Genomic DNA, 22,334 nt, shown 5'->3' with positions numbered 1-22,334 from the left:
GAAGGGTTCACTTTGTTTTGCTCTTAACTGTCACTTGTAACAGCAGAGACAACGTGAAGATGCCCCTTAGGCTCCCGGTGTGCAGGGAAGTGCCGAATGTCACAGAACTACAAGAGGTGGAAAGAACAGAAAAGGGCAGGGTGGTCAATTGGAAAATTATAAGCTCTTCATTATTAATATTTGAGGGTACGGGTTTCTGGATCAGACTGCTTGGATTCAAAATCCTGGCTTTCTCTCTATCTGTGTGACCTTGAACAAGTTCACTCAACTCTTCTGAGATTCAGATTCCTGAAACTTAAAATAGGAATAAGGATAATTCCTATCCCTTAGATTTGTCATGACGAGTAAATGGTTTATTACATGTAAAGCATCTAGAACAAAGCCTGACAATGAAATTGCTTAGTGAATCTTAGGCAGAGCCCTTCTAGACTGTGAATTGGAAGCTAAGTGGCCCAACCCCACAGGGAACAAAAGTACATTGGAAGGAGGGTCAGCAAGAGCAAAAGATGGCCTGTTGTTTATTGTATTAATTAAGTCAACAGACATTGATTAGCACCCAAGAAATAGGGTGTCCTGTGGGGACACAAAGGTGATTCAGGCAGAGACTCTATGACCAAAAAGCCTGTTGGCAGGTAAGAGTCATATGGTCACCTGGTTCCTGGTGATCAGAGACCCATTTTTGGGGATTCACAGTGGAGTGAGTGTCAGGGTGACACTCCATCAGCCAGTGTTCATTCGATGCAGAAAACCCTTCTTGCATGAGGCCACTGTGCAAAGAACATGGGTTTTAGAGTAAAACAGGCCTGAGTCTCGTCTGCTTTGGGCAAGTTGGAAGATTGCTGAGCCTCAAATAGCCTCATAAAAGAGGGATGATATCTACCTAATAAGGTTGTTGTAATCATTGAGATGATGCAGGTTAAAACACCTGGCACAGATAGTGAGAGTTAAGTCACTGAACAAGTATTTATTGAAAACCTACTCTTTCAGGCAACCAAAGCAAAACATAACAATAGAAAAAAAAAATGGTTCCTAGAGTACCCGGGAAGAAAAAAACATTCAGAGAGAGAGAGAACTATGTCCAGAAAGGCTTTCTCATAATATTTTTGAGGGCTTACTATTGCCAAGCACTATGCAAACTGAATGCTTTACACAGGTTCACTCATTTGATTCTCATATGATTAGTGGTTATGAATTGGACACTGTTATCTCCTGATACCCCCATTTTATAGGAGTGAGGCTAGAGAAGAGGCTAGACAGGTAGGCGGTGTTCAGATCATGGGGAACCTCATGCACAAAAATTGAAGCCTGGGCTGGACGCTTTGTGTTTGCCCCTCACAATTCATGCTTTGCCCCACTCAAGGCCCAGTAGCAAGGGCTGTGTGCCTGTCTCACACTGGGCTTCCGCCCTGGTTATCTCTGCAGAGGACAGAGGAATAAGTGTAGGTCAGGATATTGGCTCCCCCTGCTCCCTCTCTGTGAGCTGTCTTTGCGCTGGCTGTGTTCCTCACTGAAGGCCATGTCTCTAAAGCAGGCCAACTCTACATGACTCTCCCCCTTGGTTCCCATTTATGCTCCTTCTCCTCAAATCTCTACACTTGAGGAAGCTAGCATCCAGTCTGCCACCACAGTAGATCACTGCACTATCCTTGTAGGTTTCCCTACATCCTATTGTGGGACTCAATCCCAGGACCCCGGGATCAAGACCTGAGCCGAAGACAGATGCTTAACCAATTGAGCCATACAGGTGCCTAACTCAAACCCTTCTTAATCCATCTCTACAGCCACTTACCCAGGCCAGGCTGCCCCTTCACTGGATGACAGGAGTAGCATTTTAACTTGTTTTACTGCATCCACTCTTTTGGGGGAGGTGAAGGGGAAGACAGGAGAGGATGGAGGGAGGGGCATAAAAAGGAAATTGTTTTATTCTCCAGTCACTGAATTTTGTTGTTGGCGGTGGTAGTGTTGAATCTTGCTTTTGTCTCCTCCAGGGATATCTTGGGTAGATTTCCCAGCCTAATGGTGACTTTCAGTTATTAAAATGTAGTCAGTTTTAATCCCAAATTTCATTAATATATTTTTTTGGTTGAACAATTTATCATAAAAATCTTTTTATTATGACAATTTTCAAATGCATAAGAATAAAAAGAATATAATAAAACCTCCCATTACCCCAAATTGAACGATTGCTCACATTTTGCCAGATATTCTAATTTCCTTTTTTTCTTTTCTTTGAATTGTTTTAAAGCAAATTTCAGATATCATATAAATTCATTTGTAAATTTTTTGATATGTATCACTAATATATAAGGTCAATTTTGTAAAAACAAACTCCAATGCCATTACCACACTAACAAAACAATTGCTTCTTTTTTTTTTTTTTTAAGATTTAGTTTATTTATTTGAGAGAGAGAAAGAGCTGAGTGCAGATCCCACCATGGGGCTCGATCCCAAAACCCTGAGACCATTACCTGATTTGAAATCAATTGTCAGATGTTTAACTGACTGAGCTACCCCGGTGCCCCGCTCCTGTCTCCACTTGTATTTGAATCCCTGACCTCGTTTACAGCCTCATCTGACCAAGGGACTCCAATTCCACACACAAAATATTCAATCTGCTATAATAAGCAGGGAGACGGATATGTGTTTCAGACCAACCTAAATAGTAAGCATTGCAGACACCTGGTACAATGGCCAGTCAGCTGAAAGAACAATCAGGCTGAGTGATGCAAAAGGAAAATGTACCATCCTAAGGATGCCCCTGATACATGCGAGCATTCAACCCATGGTATTACTACTCGTCTCTCAGTCTAAGTGTATGGGGGTCAGTAGCTAGTTAAGCACAAGACTTCGATAAGAAGGGAACAACAACAATAAAAAAATGGTTGGTGTGGGTGTTGGGAGTGGGCAGGACAAGACACTGGAAGGCTGGTATGGTATAAGGACAAAGCTATGAGGGATTAAAGATGCTTACTGAAGAGGAATTGAAATGGTGGACTATATGGAAGGAAAATAATTGATATAACCCAGTTTGGGCCTTGAAGAAGTAATCAAGGGAGACAGGCATAAAAAGTAACAATAAGGGGCACCTGGGTGACTCAGTCAGTTAAGCATCCGACTCTTGATTTTGGCTCCAGTTATGATCTCAGGGGTGTGAGAGAGAGCCCCACGTGGGGCTCCATGCTGAGCATGGAGCCTGCTTGAGATTATCCCTTTCCTTCTCCCTCTGCCCCTCCTCCCTCACTCCCCCCCAAAAAGTAACAATAAAACAAAATCAAAAATAAAAATTATAGTAGAAGTCTGTATAAAGTCTTTTGTGAGAAAGCCAACCTCTGCTTGGAGGAATTAGAAAAGATCTCACTAAAGATTTTATTTGTTTATTAAAGATCTATTTATTTATTTTAGAGAGAGCGAGCATATGAGTGGGGGCAGGGGCAGAGGGAGAGGGAGAGAAGCAGACTCCCCGCTGAGTGAGAAGCCCAACGTGGGGCTCAATCCCATGACCTTGAAATCATGATCTGACTAAAAATCAAGAGTTGGTTGTTCAACCAATTGAGCCATCCTGGCACCCCTCACTAAAGATTTTAAAGAGCAGACATTTGTTATAAACTTGAAGCAAGGTGAGGTTTCTTGCATGCCTAGGGGACAAGGGTCATCTGAGCAGAAGCAACACATGAGCAAAGATAGGGAGGCATAAGAGGGCATTATGGGTTAAGTGTTGGACAGGTGACCATGTTTGCAGGAATAGTAGGCATAGAAGTTGGATGTGGGACAAAAGTACAGTGCCAGGTTGTTCAAGGTATGGGTGTGGCAGCAGAACATTTAGGCTAAGAATTTGGGTTTCGGAGAAATACCACCCTGGCTTTGAAACTCAGATGCAGTGTAAGAGCATCACATTGTCATTCCTAACCCACACATTGGGAGCTGACTGTGCAGAAAGCTGTTAGGAGCCTCAAATTCATGTAACAGGTGCTCTTCTCAGGGACCAACCTCACTGCCCAACTGTTACCTGATTTCTAGTCACTGGTTCAATGACTCAGAGGTGACATTATCAGCAAGGTCATGTCTGATCTGGTTTCTCTAAGACATATGCCAGTTGACCCGATACTATAGATTTACCCTTTCGAGACTTCACTTTTTAATGTCAGAGATGTAAAAAATCAGAAAGTGGAAGGCTGGATTGCAGTAGACAACATTTGTTGCTTCTGTCTTTATTAGACTCCCTCCAAGCTTTACTTTGGTTAGCACATACTTGGCAAATCCCATTGTTTATCTATAGAACCTTGGCTCATGGGACCCCTAACCTCCTCTTAAGACTATAAATGGCCTTCCAGGAAGCTTTTGGCTTTACAACTTATGTTGACCTCACACTGGACCTGATATCTTCATCACATCTGCTGTAAATGGGACCACTGCCTGATGTGGGCTAGCCTGTGATTAGTTAATGTTTTGTTTCAATAATGTTGCCAAGTGCTTACACACACCTAAATATCTTTTTTACTTTTTATTTTATCCCCTTCTTATTTTTTATTTTTCAAAAATGGTTTGCTAAAAATATGAAAGTTGCCAAGATCATGTCTTGTCATCCCTACAGCATGTAAATCTTAAGAAAAAAAACAGACACCTAACTACTGAGTGATGACCTAACTCAAGAAATTTAATATTGATAAAATACTATTATCTAATATATACTCCATATTCAGTTTTCACTGATTGTCCTAATATCATACTTTATAACAACTCTCCCACCCCATCTAGGATTCTATCATGTCCTATTACTCTGAAGCATTTCCTCAGTCCTTTATTGATACTAAGGTATACTAATATTTTTTGTTAATGAAGAAGCATGAATACAGAGTCCAAATAATATAAGTAATGAGACATATGTTAGGGGGTGAATATTTAAATATCATTTCATTTTATAACAGGAGGCCTTTACAATAGTCCACATAAGAAATGATGAGGAAGTTAAACCAAATGAAGAGACATCACTTTCAAAAGAAGCACACAGAGGACTTGATTAATTTTGTGTGGGAGATAGGTGAGGAGGAAAGGTCTGTGATGACTCCAAGATTTCTAACACAGTAGTCAGCACAGACAGGGTACTGGGTACTGCTGGAGAGAATATTGTGAGGAACTGTGTTGAGGGGGAAGATGGTCAGTGACTTCTGGATATGCTGAGTGTAAGTCACCTCAGGAATGATCAGGGAGAGTTATTCAGTAGTAAGGTGTAACCTGTCCCAGTGTCCTTGGGCCCTGCCCAGTTAGAGCACTGAAAGTCTGCATCCCGGAAATCCCCTCATTCCTAAGCAAAATGGGACAGTAGGTTGCCCTATAATTAGTAGGCCGGTAGTGATGTGAGTCTGGGCTCAGAGAGTGGATGAAGTTTGTGATAGAAGGGCTCACACCCATGTAAGAGTGATCATTTGAAACTTTGGGAGGGATTGAATCAACCCAAGAAGAAAAGCCAGGTGAGAAGGCCTCAGACCCTCTACTGGAAGCTGAGACCCAGAGCATTTCTCTTTCTGGTCCAGCAATTTCCCTAGCTCAGCAATCATAAAAGAAGCATTGATTAACTTACTGTGCCTTTCAATTTACTTTTCATACCATTGTAAGCTGTTCACAAACTTGCTGTCTTAGAAACAGAAATGCAGTCAAATTCACTATCCATCAAGGTGGTTATTATCGTCCCTTCAGTCTGTGACTTCCTTACTAAACTCATTATTAATTTGGGAAATTTAACTTCCTTTTTAGTGTTACTCATTTTTCATTCAGTTTTTTTACAACCACTTTCCATAGGGGCTTATGATCATTACTTTTCAATTTTCAGTTTCCCAATAGCCTTTTCTACAATATGGTCCATTTTCTGCCTCATGAAGTTCAGTGGAGTGGAATATTGGTTAAATAAAATGAGAATAAGTTTAAAAGTTTGTTAAGCTCTGGATCTATAAAAATGATGAGAACTATGCTTCTTCTCTTTTATTTTCCAAAAATAATGAGTATACTTGGACTTCAGTTGATCTATAGGTTTACTGTATCAATGCTAATATTAAACATAGTTTTGTCATCTAATTGTTAGTTGGTCCTCAGTTGGTCAAAAATGTTTTAATTCAGTAAGTCAGGTATAAGTAATTTGTTTGGTTCAAGGTCTTTATTACAGATCTGATAGAGCCTCAGAGGTCATCTACACTGCCTTCCCATCCAAAGCTGTTCCTGTCTTTGCTTCTATACTTAGCCTTCTTAAAGACAGCACATATTAAACTTGATGCATTTATATAATATTATAAAGCTTTATGCTTCCACAGCGTTTCTCGTACTTACCTTTTTTTCCAAGATTTTATTTATTTGAGCGGGAGTGAGAGAGCACAGCGGGGGCGGGGGGAGAGGGGGGAGAGAGAAGCAGACTCTGCTGAGCAAGGAGCCCGATGCTGTGCTCTATCCCAGGACCCTGGGACCATGACCTGAGCCGAAATCAAACACTTAGCCGACTGAGCTGCCTGGGCACCCCTCTCACACTTATCTTGTTTGATTCACATAGCTGTCAAATGAATAGGTCAAGTATTGTTATCAAAATAAATTGCTTATTTCAAAAATGAGGCCCCTGAGACACAAAAGTGACTTGACCAATGTCATAAGATGCAACACTGGAGATGCCAGTGGAAGGAGACAGAATTCTAAACCTTAGCTGATAGTCATCTTATTACCACATTAGGTGGCCAGCATCTACTCCGCATTTATATAGTGTCACCAAAGTTATAAAGCACACCTGAACTGTGAACAGATGGTCTTGTCAGCCACATTGCTCTCACTCTTTACCATAATTTTCTAGAAATCCAGTCCATATTTAAAAACCTAAAACTCACAGGATAGAACTTAACCCATGAGATGCATGAGATAATGAGAAGCACCTAAAAGGATGATTTTCTTTTGCTGTCCCTACCACTCCCCACCTATCACCTATATGCTCAAGTCCTTGGGGTATCTCAGTAGGCTCTGTATAAAACTGTGACAGATTGTATGTTCCAGAAATGGTCACAACAATATCTCTCATCCTACCCACTCTTCTTACAATGTGCCTTTGATAGTTTTCTCATGGAGACGTGGTATTTAGGGTTCTCTTCCTTGAATCTGGGTGACTGGGTGATGCTATGTGACATCCAAGGTTAGCCCATAAAAGGTGACACACTTATGCCTTGTTCTCTTGGGATGTTTATTCTTGGAACTCAGCTGCCACGTGGTGAGGATTCCCCAGCAGCCACATGGACAGTTCATGTATAGGTATTTCAGTTGATAATTCCAACTAAGTTCCCAGTCAGCAGTCAGCATCACTGACCAGACATTGAGCATTTAGGTGATTCCAGTCCCGAGTCAAGAGGGACTGTCCTGACACCACCATCCCAGTCCCAGGTAAATTAAGACAGTTGGTCACCCTACCCTAGGTGATGAGTCATATCCCCTCGCTCCTCAAAACAACTTCTGAGGATTTAGGATCCTCCACTATTACATGGCCCAAACTCCAGGCAAAATACCTCCTTCAAAGTGAAATAATTCAGGCACAACCCGAACTCAGAGATATGATTGCAAGGGACTTAAATGTCCTCCTCAGCCTAGCAGTCTGGCACTTAACTTCCATAGTAGGAAATTTACTCCATAATCCAGTTAAGGGCCTGGAAATGCTAACAGCTAAACTGTTATCAGTCTTTTTATGCATCATGATGAGGAACTGGAACATACGGCCTCTAATGGTACATCCAATCCCTAGAATTTACATGTTAATGTAAATGAGTTGATCATTTGTCTCCTGGAGTTGGTTTCCTATATAGGATCTGGGAGGGAGAATGTGAGAATTATAAAGATAATTTCCTAAGTTACTATCTAGAAACTTCACTGTTTTGCCTTTTACATTTAGAACCGAAATCTATCTGGAAATAATTTTTGTGTATTGTGTGAGGTGGGGGTCAGTTTTGTTTTTTCCTATAAGGATACCCAACATTGGAAAAACTGTCTTTCCTCCCCTTCTCTACATTGCTACCTTTAATGTAAAGCAAGTGTCAAATGCATATGGGTCTTTTTTGGACTCTGCAATTTTCTGTTCTTGCACTGATACCTTATAGTCTTTGTTGTCATAACAATCCTCGATATCAGTACAGCAAGTCCTCCTACTTTATATTCTTCTTCAATGGTTTTTTATTATTCTTAGCTGTTTGCATTTTCATTTAAATTTTACTATCATCTTCTCAACTCACAAAATTTCTGTTGCAATTTTTAATGAAATCACGTTGAACTGGAAGTCAATTTAGAAAGAACTGACATTCTTTCAACATTGAGTCTTCTAATCCAAGAACATGTTGTATCTCTACATTTCAGGTTTTAAAAATGTATCCCACTAACATCTTGCTTGCTATATTTACGACCATGTATTTGATATTTTTGAAAGTATTGAAAATTGTGTCTTTTTAAAAACTTATATTCTATTTGTTGCTGGGATATAGAAATAGAATTGAGTGGGGTGTCTGAGTGGCTCAGTCGGTTGAGTGTGGGTTCCAGCTCAGGTCATGATCTCAGGCTCATGGGATTGAGCCCTGCACCAGGCTCTGTGCTCAGCATGGAGTCTGCTGGGAATTCTCTCCCTCCCCTGTCAGCCCCTCCCCCAGCTTGCACTTTCTCTCCCTAAATAAATAAATAAAATCTTTAAAAAAAAAAAGAAATAGAATTGAGTTTCATATATTGTCTTTGCACCCATCAGTTTTAATAAACTCATTAAATACAGTTATCTGTAAACTATTTTGGATATTTATATTTAAAATCATATTACTTGAAGTTAATGACATACATTATTTCATTTCCAATCTTTATACCTTTTTTTCTTTTTCTTGCTTTATTGCACTGGGTGGTACAATACTGAATGAAAGGCAGACATCCCGTTCTCATTTTTATCTTAGGGTTAAGTCTGTCAACATTTTATATTAAGTATATTGCTGCTGTAGATTTTTTTGTAATAGTATTTGTCATATTATGTAAGTTCTTTATTATCTCTAGTTTTCTAAGAGTTTTATCATAGACATGTAATGTATGGATTTGAAATCAGAGGCTCTATCCACTATCAATGATTGTAAATTATTTAAGAAGTAGTAGTATTGGGGCACCTGTATCTACTGTATTTATTTATTTTTGGCTCAGGACATGATCTCAGGGTCCTGGGATTGAGCCCCATGTTGGCTCTGCCCTCAGTGTGGTGTCTGCTTGTCCCTCTCCCTCTGCTCCTCCTCCTGCTCTCTCTCTCTCAAATAAATAATTAAAATCATTACAAAAAAGAAATAGTAGTATTTATTTTTTTTTATTGAAACTTTACATAGAACTTCAATATATAGAGGATAAAAGTTGAACTTCTCCACTTCAAGCTTAGGTGAGAGTTTTGGAGCTCCACTCATACAGTTGTTTTTTGTTTTGTTTTATTTGTCTGGTTTTTTGCCACGAAGCAGCAGCATCAGCTGCAGTACTGCACCAAACCAACTTGCTTCCTTCAAACCATTTCCTTACTCTCTAAAGCTCTTACATATGCAATTTGATAAAAATGAAATAATGAATTGCTAACATCGATTGAACGTTTACCCTGTTCCCGATATGTTTGTTGTTAAGTGGATTATCTTGTTTAATCATCATACCCATCCCAGGAAGAAGAGAAGACTAAGTCTTGGAAAGTTTAAATAACTTAGCCCAAGATCACAGAGCTAGGAGGTAATGAATTTTATTCTGTTATCTGTTACTCTTAATAGGTAAAGTAGTCTGTTTTCCAGTGCCGACACCTTTCATCTCTAACCAAGGTAGCTAGCCATGTTTGAAAACACCTCATGGTTTAAGTTCTCAGAGCATCTGTTACATGTTTGCTTTTGCCTACATAGCAGCACAGCTGGCTAAATAGGTGATGAAAGACAGATAATGGGAGGTGACAATAAGAAGTGCTGTTTGCTATTTGAAAATTTGTATCCAGAATAACACATTCCTTCTGAAAATGTATTATCGAGGCTAAACATATTATTCAGATGTCATCTCAGATGTGGTACTTGTCAAAAACAGAGAGCTGTTTTCCCCTAAACACCTTACACTTAATGTGCCTAGTATCAGAAGCTGTTCATGTTCATTCTACATCACTGTAGTGCTTCACTTTGGGCCCTTTCTATTAAACATGCATTGCTTTGGTGAGTTATTCATTGTGTTAAAATATCTGGGGGCTGAATTACTGATTTATTTTATGTTCTAATATGTTGCAGTGTAGATGACATTGAACCTGGTCTTTCATTTCATTAATTTTTTTAAAAAGTAATCTCTACAACCAATGTGGGGCTTGAACTCACAAACCTGAGATCAAGAGTTACATGCCCTACTGACAGCCAGCCAGGCACCCCATTAATATTTTGTCTTGTGGAATTTATGAAGGATTCCTCCCTCTGTCTCTCATGAACATCTCTCTCTTCCTCTCCCTCTCCCTCTCCCTCAAAAAGCATCAGTTATTGTATTTTCTTATCAGAGAATTATCAAACCATAGTTTGGAGCTATATGGAGCTGTATAGTTGGATGTTAAACATCAATAGCATTTTTCTATTTATTACCATTCATGACCAACATTTCTCACAAGACTAGGCAGACAGCTCTTCCTTCTGAGATAGAAGTGTGTTGATGGAAGCCCCCCAAAGGAAATTCCATTTGAACCCATCTAGGGCACAACCTCTTTTAACTTGTCTGTCATCCGTCTCATTTCCTCCCCTCTTGGGGAAGACCAGACATTCCTAGTCCTACCGACCCTCTTCTCCTCCTCCCTTTCCTTTAGTTTCATAAAGATTCTCTTGGTTCATCCCACTCTTTCCATTCCCAGTGCAGATCAAGGCCAAGAGAAATCAAGTCCAGAAAAAATGTGTCATTTATCCCTTGGTTGGAATAGGCAGGGTATATACAGAAATTTGCTTTGAGCACAAATATTTCTAATATTTCCAAGTCTATATCAGCCTTTAAAATTAGATTCTTTACAGACCATTGGCCACTCAGACCCTTATCCTAGCTTTAGAAGTTACTGTATCTTTACTACTTAGATGCCTAATTTGTTGTGAATCTAATTCTTTTAATGTCTAGGAAAGGAAATTTTTGCTTTCATTAACAACTCATGTCAAAGTTTAATGGTCTTAGTTGTTCTTCTACTTCAGTCATGGAACACTTGGATCTGCATTCCAATTTATGCATATGTGAGTAAGAGTCAATCTCTTTCATAGGTTGTCTGCCTTGGCTACACCTGGGGAATTTTTTAAAAAAGTTTTGTTTATTTATTTGAGAGAGAGAGGAAGAGAGAGAATAAGCAGGGGGGAGAGGAAGAGGGAGAAGAGGCTTCTGGTGGAGCAAGGAGCCCGCTGAGCAGAGAGCCCAATGCGGGGCTGGATCCCAAGACCCTGGGATCATGACCCGAGCTGAAGGCAGACACTTAACTGACTAAGCCACCCAGGCGTCCCAGGAATTTTTTTTTTTTTTAATATTGCACGAATGCCTGGGATGCTACCAAATAAGAATTCTAGGAAAAGCAAGGCAGCTAAGAAATATGAAAAGATTGAGGGAAGTACTGTTTGAGGAAAAATCAAACATGAAGCTAAGTTTATGAGAATAGGAGTTGGGTTATGTATGAAGATAATGAACTACTCAACAAGAGGAAAAAATTGAAAAACAATAGGGCCAGACAGAGGGGAAGAAAAATTTTTCCTCTACTCTCTTAGAATCTCTGGGTGGGCCTTAGAATTAAGCTGACTTAAAGCAGAATAAATAGAAAAGCATGTAAGTTTCATTAGAATTTTACATGTACGTGGAAAGCTTATAAGGAAATGAAGACCCAGAAAAGTGATCAGAGCAAAAAGTTTATATACCTTTTAAATAAAGAAATAATACATTTGAGAAGAAATGATGAGGCAAAGGGGCTTGGGTTAGGGGCAGTAAATTATGGAGAAGCAACTAAGAGATATGGGGGTGGGACACTAGTGGAAGATAAGGGTTATTTTAGTAGGTTTATTTGTATAGATCTGTTTCAGCATCAATTCTCAATTTCCGGTGATTAAGAATGTTCTTTTCTTCCTGTACAGGGAGGGCACCTTTCTCATGGGAGATTTTATGGACTGTTTTTAGGTAGGAAAGGGGAGGTCAGAGAGCCCTTCCTGCATCTGCAGTTCCTTTAGCTCAAAATAGTCAATTTGCCAGAGTAGGATATTTGGGGGTGATGTTCCTGAATTCGAAGCTGTCTGTGTGGAAGTCAGAGGATATTCTAAATATCTATTGCTATGTATCAAATCCCCCAAAACTTAATGGCTATGTACACTAAGAGTCATTTATTACTTTTCACTGTTTCTTTGGTTTAGAAATCTGAAATGAATTGACTGAAGTGTTCTGGCTTGGGTCTGTCATGAGGTCACAGTCAATGATGGCTAGAACTGGTGTCATCTAGAAGACTTCACTCACATGCCTGACACTGGGTTGGGAAGACTCTGAGTCTGGAATAGCTAAAGCACCTTGGACATCTCTCTCTATCTCAGTGTGATCTCTGCTCTGTCTCTCCAGGCAGCTTCAGGTACCAGAGTTCTTATGTGATGGTTCAGGGCTCTAGAGCATGCATCCTGAGAGAGAGAACCATGAGGAAGCTGGGTCACCTCTTCTAATTTGCCCCAGAGGTCGCGCAGCATCACTGCCAACAAACATATTCTGTTACACACATTCTATTTGTTGAGAGTCATAAAGCCAGACTATATTTATGCAAAAAGGAATTAGACTCCATCTTTGATGAAAGGATTGTCAAAGGATTGACAGGCATGTTTTAAAACAATCAGAGAGGCCTGGGCTGGAAATATAAATTGGGGAGTTTTTAGCATATAAATCATTGAAGAAGTGTGAATAATTGAAGGTAGCGGTATGATGAAATGGGAAGAAGAGAAAGAGAGAAAGAGAAAGATAGCAGAATGAGGAGAAAGAGAAAGCAGAACTGAACCTTTAAAAATGTCTAACATGTAAAGATGATTTGGCAGAAGAGAATGAGAAACCCTGACTAGGGAGACTTGGAAACCAGCAGGAGAGTGTAATATCATACTAGCAGTGGAAGAGAGGATCTATAACAGACACAAAACTGAAAGTCAAGTAAGATAAAGACTGACGTCCATCCAGTTTAGTAATACTGAACTCAGTGGGAACTAATTGCACGTTTAAATGCCGAAGAGGAGAATCCAATGGAGAGTGAGGAAGTGAAGATGAGAGAGGATTCTGTCTGGAAATTCAAAGATAAACAAATTGTCCACTTAATACATCAATTGTTCTGCCCACATCGCTGAGCTAGGGCTAGAACACCTGAAATCGGGCAGAGGTATTGATGTGGGGTGCCAGCTTCAGGAAAAGCAGAGAACAGAAGTCCTTCAAATTTTCTGTAAATGAGATCTAATGATTAACGAGATTTACACTGGATTTTTTCCCAAAACAACTTCATGAATGGTGCTGTGTATTCTTCTATTAGGTGGGACAGAAAGTCTGGTTGTTGTTCTTTGTGATATTAACATCGATTGATGATCGCTGACTAGATCTGTTAATTCTTTAGGCATTCTAAGATGGTAATATTTGAATTCAATATTATTCATTCTTTCTATCTGTAATTCCATAAAGAGAAACTTGTTCATCAAATAGTTGGTTATTCTGAGGTACAGTGTATAGGAAATACAGGAGTAATGATTAATCCTTTGCTCTCTTTCAGTTTTCAACTAAACGTGTTAGTTCACTAGCATCCTCCAAAAGTGATCATTATAGGACAGTGGTATGTATGCTGTGCTTCACAGAATCTTTCAGGGGCTGCTGGACAAGGCAGCGTATGAGTTGTTGGCCAAGTTCTGTGTCCTCTCCCCAATTCACTCAGTGCAGCTTTTATATGTTCCATATGGAGCATCAGTGATCTTTTACTCGAAAAAAGGCTTGCATGGCTTAAAAAAAAAAAAAAGAACTGAAAATAATCAATCTGGAAGATAAATTGGATACCCAGAACATTATAGGCTCAATAAATGTTGAATGATGAATGATGAACAAATGAATGAATTAAAAAACGATGAATAGATTTTCAGAAATGAGGTTTATAAGGGAATGTCTGGTTCTTTACAGCTATGGCCTTTGTTCACAGAAAGATAGCCTGTAGGAAAAGATTATTTGAATAATAGGGGTTTGTCTTGCTTTTATTTCTACTTTCCAATAATCCAGAGAAAAACAGACAGCAAGTGTGAGAGAGAAGAGGGAAAGAGAGGATAGAGAGATGAGAGGAAGGAGAAGAGGGAGGGAAGAAGTGAAGAAAAAGGGTAGTCTTTTTCTCCACGAGTCAACCTCTTCCATTTCACTGAGTTAGTTCCCAGAGTACAATCTGAAGACCAGGCAGACACCAGAAACTCCCCCTTCTCAGTCTCATCACAACTCAGTCCCTTCATCTTTGTGTTATTCTGTTCTTGATGCCCCTTGGAAACTTGGGTTTGTGTTAGTCTGGAGAACCTTGCCATACCCCACTGGTCTCCCCGGGTAGCCTTTGGCAGGTCCTTACAACTCCCTTAAACACAAGTTACAAGTGCTTCTCCATGACTGGGCCACACTGTTCCTCGGGAGCCAAGGGCCTCCAGGAATTGTCCCTACCACTGATGTCCTACTTGTTAATGTCCTACTTGTTGATGTCCTTCAACCACGATTAGCTTGTAGGCTCTTTTCTTTCAGGCAATCCAGCTAGCCTGCTACATACTTTTTTTTTGAAGTATTTATTTTAATTCTAGTTAGTTGATATACAGTGTTATATTAGTTTCAGATGCACAATATAGTGATTCAACAATTCCATATATCACCCAGTGCTCATCACAACAAATGCCCTCCTTAATCCCCATCACCTATTTAACCCTCCCCCACCAACCACCTCCCCACTGGTAACCATCAGGTCATTCTCTATAATTAAGAGTCGTTTCTTGATTTGTCTCTCTCTCTTTTTTCTTTTTGCTCACTTGCTTTGTTTCTTAAACTCCACATATGAGTGAAATCGTATGGTACTTGTCTTTCTAACTTATTTCGCTTACCATTATACTCTCTAGTTCCATCCATGTCATTGCAAATGGCAAGATTTCATTCTTTTTTCAAGCTGAATAATATTCCACTGTATATATACACCACATCTTCTTCATCCATTCATCTATCAATGAATACTTGGGCTGCTTCCATATCTTGGCTATTGTAAATAATGCTGCTATAAACATATGAGTACATCTAACCCTTTGAATTTGTGTTTTTGTATTCTTTGGGTAAATTCCCAGTAGTGGGGTTGCTGGATCCTAGGGTAGCTCTGTTTTTAACTTTTTGAGGAATCTCCATACTGTTTTCCAGAGTGGCTGCACCAGTTTGCATTCCCACCAACAGTGCGGGAGGGTTCCTTTTTCTCTGTGTCCTAGCCAATACCTATTGTTTCCTGTGTTGTTGATTTTAACCTTTCTGACAAGTTTGAGGTTCTGCTACATAGTTATATAATCCTTGATGTTATGTCAACCACAAAGGAAAACATTGGAGAATCCTGGAAACCTTTTATTGCAAAAATGGTTGACTAAAAGGAATGTGATCTTCCTAATAATATTTGCCTGTCCTCATTTTATTCAAAGTGATTGTATAAATTAAATTCTATCCATAACGAGAGTGGTGAATTACCTGAAGATAATCAATACTATCTACTTTAACTTTCTCTTTAAGGCTAGTTTTCTGGTTCTTTCATTTGTAAGTATACACAGTTTCCAACTTCAATAGAAGCTTTTCTTCTGTTTAGAAGGTAAACTACATAATTTTCTTTAAAGTTAATATTAATGTGGAATTCAAACCCATTCATATGGTAATTCCATCATTCACGTTTATGGCTGTAACTGGGAATCTTATATAATTTGATCTAAGGATAATCAAAAGGAATAGGGCTACAGTCAGATCAAAGTGGGTTTTCATCACATGCAGCACCAAAACCAAACAGGGTAATTTAATACTGCCTAATGTAATATTCGATAGCCATGGAGTACTTCTCTCAATTTCTTCAGATGAAGTTAATATTCTCTTTAAAGGACAAACATGAATAAAGAAACCACCACAGATGCTACTGCATATCAATTTTAACACCTGGAAATTCTTACCATATGTGAACAGCTTTTCACAGACATTCATTCATTCACTCATTCTATAACCATTTGTAGAGTGCCTATTAGGCACTGTGTTAGGTTCTGAGAATACAAAAGCAAATAAAAACAAAACAAGAAATGACTGGTCCCTTATTGATTATTTGGCTGGCGAAGAAATGGGGATAGAGATGTAGAGATGGGATGGCATAGCAATTAAAGTTATGAAATAGTGGGGAGCATGCTGTGATCGAGGTACACTGAGGGTGCAGTGGGCATCTGGTGTGAGGTGAGCATATGCAAATGAGGGGTGAGAAATGTAACAGTAAGGTAATTTGGAATATAAATTACTTAAGAAACTACCCCCAACCGCTGACCCTCTCTAAATGTGAAACAGTCATGAGTACTTGGAATCACTTAGGAAGTGATTCATAGAAGGGAAAGTCAGAAGGATAAATAAAACCTAAAACTGTTTTTTTGTAAATATAAATAATATACAAACACCTTAGGTAATACACAGACATAGGTGCCCCCCCCATATATATTTTAGGTTTGAAAAAGGAGATATGGGGGCACCTGGGTGCTCAGTCCATTAAGTATCTGACTTCTGCTCAGGTCATGATCTCAGGGTCCTGGGATGGAGCCCCACATCAAGCTTCCTGCTCAATGGGGAGCTTACTCCTCCTTCTCTTGCTCCCCTTGCTTGCCCCCATCCCTGCCAAATAAATCAATAAAATATTTTTTAAAAAAAAGGAAAAGAAGATACTATAGATGTCAAAAGAATCATACAAGAATGCTTAGTGCGTTCTATGGTAGTAAAGTGAAAATCTAGAGGGAAGAAATGTTTTCTAAGGAAATATAAATGACTAAAAGTTTTTTAAAACCCCAATTGTCAATATCATTGAAAATATTGGGAAAGTTAAATCTACTATTTATAAAAGGAAAGCAGCTGTATTTCAGTGTAACTAAATAGCTGATAAGGGAAGATTCTTCTTTGTTGAGGCATTTCAGCTAGCAAAGGCAGAAAGAATGGTAGAAAAAAATCACCCATTTTAATAAATCCTCATGAAACAATGGTTATAAGGAAAGTTTATTAATGGCTGCTAAAATTATTAGGTGAAAGGCTTATGGTGAACTTTATAATGACTGGATTAGCCTGGTAATACCTGAATTCAACCATCAATCTCAGTATCATTATAAGTGGGACAATCAGACCTTAAGGGCAAGCATGACATAGTGCAGTATGACGTATACCACACCATCTATGAAGAATCCTCAACAAAAAAGTAATTTAACTTATTTTTTTCACGGTTTATTTATTTATTTTTAGAGAGAGAGTGAGCCTGAGCAGGAGGGGCAGAGGGAGAGAGAATCTCAAGCAGACTCCCTGCTGAGTGTGGAGCCCGACAAGGGGCTCTGTCTCACAACCACCAGATCACGACCTGAGTGGAAACCAAGAGTCAGACGCTTAACTGACTGAGCCACCCAGGCACCCCCAAAATAATTCAACTTAAAGAAAATCAAGACTTTAACTTTCAGTCTATTAAAAAAAAAAAAAGAAAGAGAAGAGAAGAGAAGAGAAGAAAAAAGGGAAAGAGGAAGAAGTTAAGTGACACTACAGGGAAACAACTAACCAAATCCAGATCTAGAATATACTGTAGGGCAAACAATCTGATTTTTCAACAAATAAGTGACATGGGGAGGGTAGAGTGGGAGGAGATAAGAGAGAACTTTTATAAATGAACAGAGACTCGAGAGACAGAACAACAAAAAAGCAATGTGCTGGATGTTGGTTGGATTCTGATTCAAACAAACAGAAGTAAAAGGATATCTTTTTAAGGTTTTATTTATTTATTTGAGAGTGTGTGCTCACATGAGAGAGAGAACAAGCAGATGGAGGGGCAGAGAGAGGGAGAAGCAGACTCCCCGCTGAGCAGAGAGCCTGATGTGGGGCTCAATCCCAGGGCCTGAGCCGAGGGCAGATGCTTAACCAACTGAACCAACCAGGGGCCCAAAAATGATACTTTTTAAACAGTCAGGGAAATTTTTTCTTAGGTATGATGAGGTGGTTATGTTAAAAAAAAAAAAAAGACCTTATCTGTTAGAGAAACAGAGTGAGCTACTTACAGATGAAATAAGAAATCTGAGATTTGCTTTAACAATCCATCCACCTTAACCACACAGCCACCTCCTCCCCTGAGATTTGCTTTAAAATATTCCAGCAAAATAAAAGTGGAAAGATGAATGAAACAAGAATGGAAAATTCTTATGATAATTGTCAAAGCTGGGTGAAAGGTACATAGGATTCATTATACTATTTTCTCTACTTGGGTATATATTTGAAATTTTTCATAATAAGATTGCTTTTAAATAATGAAAAGAGCAATAAGTCTGGACAATATTACAGCTAAATTCTCTCTAACTTTCAAATCACAGATAATTCCTATGCTTCCCAAACTATTCTGGAATACATGAAAACATGAAACTCTTCACAATAGTTTTACAAATCCAGCATACTCATACAAACACAAAAAAGCAAAACAATAGAGTAATTTCAGTTTGTAGGTTCAGAAATTTTAAATAAAATGCTAGTAAATGAAATTTGGCAAGGCAATTTTTTTAAAGATTTATTTATTTATTTGAGATAGAGCAAGAGTGAGTGAGAGAGAGAGAAAGAGCACAAGCAGAGTGCTTGTGGAGGAGAGAAAGAGGGAGAAGCAGGTGCTCCACCGAGCAGGGAGCCTGATGCAGGGCTCGATCCCAGGACCCTGGGATCATGACCTGAGCTGAAGGTAGATGCTTAACTAACTGAGTCACCCAGGCACCCCTGGCAAAGCAATTTTTAAAAATATAAGTCATAATGAAACAAATGAAAAGATTTCCTCAATAGATAATGTATCGTTAAATGTCAAATTTCCTAAAATTTCCTAAAATTATTTTGTAAATTTAATTCAGTACAATTTTTTTCTAAAAGAAAAAAAAATCCAATTAAAAATTGGATCTTAAAATTTGTATCAAAGAATAAATATAAGGAAATAACCACGAAAAGCATTAAGAGAGAGAGAGAGAACAACTGTGTGGGAAAATTCACCTACTCAATATTGGAATACATTATAAAGCTAATATAAAATTGAATCCAAATTGTACCAGTGAAGGAACAAAACTTAAAAAATTAGGAATAGTTACAGTATAAATTAAAATTTAATACATGGCAAAGGTGATAATTAAGTTCACTGAGGAAAAGCTGAATTATTTAATAAATACTGTTGTTGTAATTGGGAAGAAACTAGAATGAATTCTATATTTTATAATATCTAAAAAAATAAATTCTGGTTGGATTAAAGGCATAATTGTAAAAATAAAATCTCGTAAGAAAATGTAGGAGTTTACATGAGCCTTTGAAGGGCATGAGGGACTTTAACCAAGCCTGGAAACCTAAAAACAGCAACAGAAAAGGTAAACATATATAAATAAAAAATATTTTGTAGCAAGAAGATAGCATAAATAAATGAAAAAATAATAAATTTGGGAACATTCGTAAAACATCATAAATCCAAATAACCAACAAAAAAAGTGTTTTGATTTACTGATAGTGAAATGCAAATTAAACAACAATAAGATATCAGTTTTCACTCATGTGATGAGTGAAACATTAAACATTAAAAGAATCAATAGTATTCTTTACTTATGGGAATTAGTGGGAAATGTTTCATGCATTGTTGGAGAAACATGAATTTCATACTTTGGACAACAATCTAGTAACATCTATCTTATCAAGTTGACTCAGAAAAAATAAGTAGTGGGATTAGATGAGTGGGAAGCTATTGAACTTTTTGAGGTAATATATAACATTAATACCTAAACTTAATAAGAACAGTGTATTAGTTTCCTATTCCTACTGTAATAAACTACTACAAACATGGGGCATCTGGGTGGCTCAGTCGTTAAGCATCTGCCTTCAGCCCAGGGCGTGATCCCGGGGTCCCAGGATCGAGCCCCGCATTGGGCTCCCTGCTCTGCTAGGAGCCTACTTCTTCCTCTTCCACTATCCCTGCTTGTGCTCCCTCTCTCGCTGGCTGTCTCTCTCTGTCAAATAAATAAATAAAATCTTAAAAAGAAAAGAAAAGAAAAGAAAAGAAAAGAAAAGTAAAGAAAAGAAAAGAAAACTACCACAAACTTAGCAGCTGAGAACAACCAGATCTAATATCTTATAGTTCTGAAAGTCACAAATCTGAAATGGGTCTTGTGGATTAAATCAAGGCGTTGGCCGGCCTGTGTTCTTTCTGGAGGCTCTAGAGGGGAATCCATGATATAGTCATAAACTGAGGAGTATGACCAGTTCAATTCAGTATGCATGGTGTCACACAAATATAAATGCCTCATTCTTTGACATAGCAATCCCACTATTAGTAATTTTTAATAGAAACAAATGTATTAGTATAAAGGATATATGAACAAGAATGTTTATTGAAGCAATTTTTGTAGTAGCAAAAAATTAGGACTTGACTTGTACATCCATCAACAGAATGGTAGGATAAATTACAGTCTGTCCATATGATGGAATATTATGCAGCTATTGAGAAAATTAGAGTTATATATACTGACCTGGAAATGCTGTCCATGAAACAGTAAGTGAAAAGTGCAAGTTGCAAAGTAATGGGCATTATCCCATTTATTGTAAAAAGTACATATGTAAATAAGAAGAATGAAAAAATTCCAACATATGAATATTTCTGTGCCCATTACTAGGAGGAGGAGAGAAATTGTATCAGATTTTCGAAATGGAGAAAGCTAAATATAAAATAACAATGAACTAGGTATCAATCCGTTAACTAGAATGGGGTAACTAGATAACTAAAAGAGAACTTGAAGATCTGTAAGTGAGAGGGTGTGATGAATCTGGTTCTGCAATTGTTGAAGAAAACTTCAAGCCTTACTCAGCCACTGCCTGGGGCCACAGATGCAGCTGCAGGAGTGAAAATCCTTTCCAGGCAATGTAAGTGAACCTCATCCAGTCAGTCGCACACCGGAAACAACCAGGGTCCTAACAGTTACAATCCCACCATCACAAAACAGAGAGTAGTCTGGAGCTAAGAGACAAGCCCTTACGAACTAGCAGCATATGTTTGCACATAATTGTGTGGATTTGAAGAAAAGCTTTGAATGATTCAAATCAACCTGTTCATGTGAACAGCAGTCACCTCAGAGTTAAGAAGAGACTGAGCTCTTTCAAAAAAGAAAAAAATGGTAATAACTCCCACGTAGTGTTTGATGGAATACAATGTGTGCGTACTATTTATGTAGTAATTTTTAAAACCTCACAGAACTGAGGTGCTTGGGTGGTGCAGTCGGTTAAGCTTCTGACTCTTGGTTTGGGTTCAGGTCCTGATCGCAAGGTCATGAGATGGAGCCCCACCTCTGGCTCCGGCTCTGCAGTCAGAGGAGTCTGCTTAGGACTCTCTCTCTCCATCTGCCCCACCCCCCTGGCCTCAAATGAAATAAATAAATCTTAAAAAAAGCTCAAAAACCCACAGAACCAATGAAGCATAAAAATAAAGAAAAGTTCAAATTTGAAGTACTAATAGTCACCCTGAGGTGTGCCCTGGGGAGAGAATAGCTCTGTCACTGCGCAGTGGTAGATGCCTGAGCTGTAGTGCCCTTGGACCTGAGAGGTAGCTGCTCAGAGGACCAGTTTGCACTGCTAAATATACAGCTAAATGTGTGTATTGGCTTCTTCTTCTTCTTTTTTTTTTTTTTAACCCTGAGCCCCCTTCAGTGCTCGCAGCCCACCAGTGAGGAGGCTGGGCAGTGGCTCAGGGCTGCACGCTCCTCTGGCATGGGTACACTATGAGAGGCCCACAGAGAAAGGCTCGCCATCAATCCATCACTGTGCACTTGCACTAGCCTTTAAAAGCATTTCTACAATTGTGACAACTTCCTGATGATTGTCCAATCAGGATGATGGGCACATGGCAGTTTATTGCTCACTTTACTTTTGTGTAGGTTGATGTTTTTTCACAGTAAATACAGGAAAAAAGATTCTGATATAATCACAGCTTATTTTACAACCACAACCACGAAAAGAAGAACATAGATGTATTTTTCCTGACTCCAAGAGGATCTGACAATCCCTTTATGCTTGTTTGAATTAATTGCAATAAGATC

General features: G+C 38.8%; 1 non-coding gene across 1 annotated transcript; it reads right to left on the bottom strand.

Annotated features, from left to right (window-relative positions):
• Nucleotides 1-21,926: 21,926 nt before the first annotated feature.
• LOC113255433 (small nucleolar RNA SNORA42/SNORA80 family) lies at nucleotides 21,927-22,062 on the bottom strand. Its single transcript, XR_003316305.1, has one exon. It is a non-coding gene; the product is annotated as a small nucleolar RNA SNORA42/SNORA80 family (small nucleolar RNA).
• Nucleotides 22,063-22,334: the final 272 nt, after the last annotated feature.

This window comes from Ursus arctos, unplaced genomic scaffold, assembly GCF_023065955.2.
Source record: "Ursus arctos isolate Adak ecotype North America unplaced genomic scaffold, UrsArc2.0 scaffold_5, whole genome shotgun sequence".
NCBI lineage: Eukaryota > Metazoa > Chordata > Mammalia > Carnivora > Ursidae > Ursus > Ursus arctos.
This window is presented reverse-complemented; position numbering and strand designations above follow the sequence as displayed.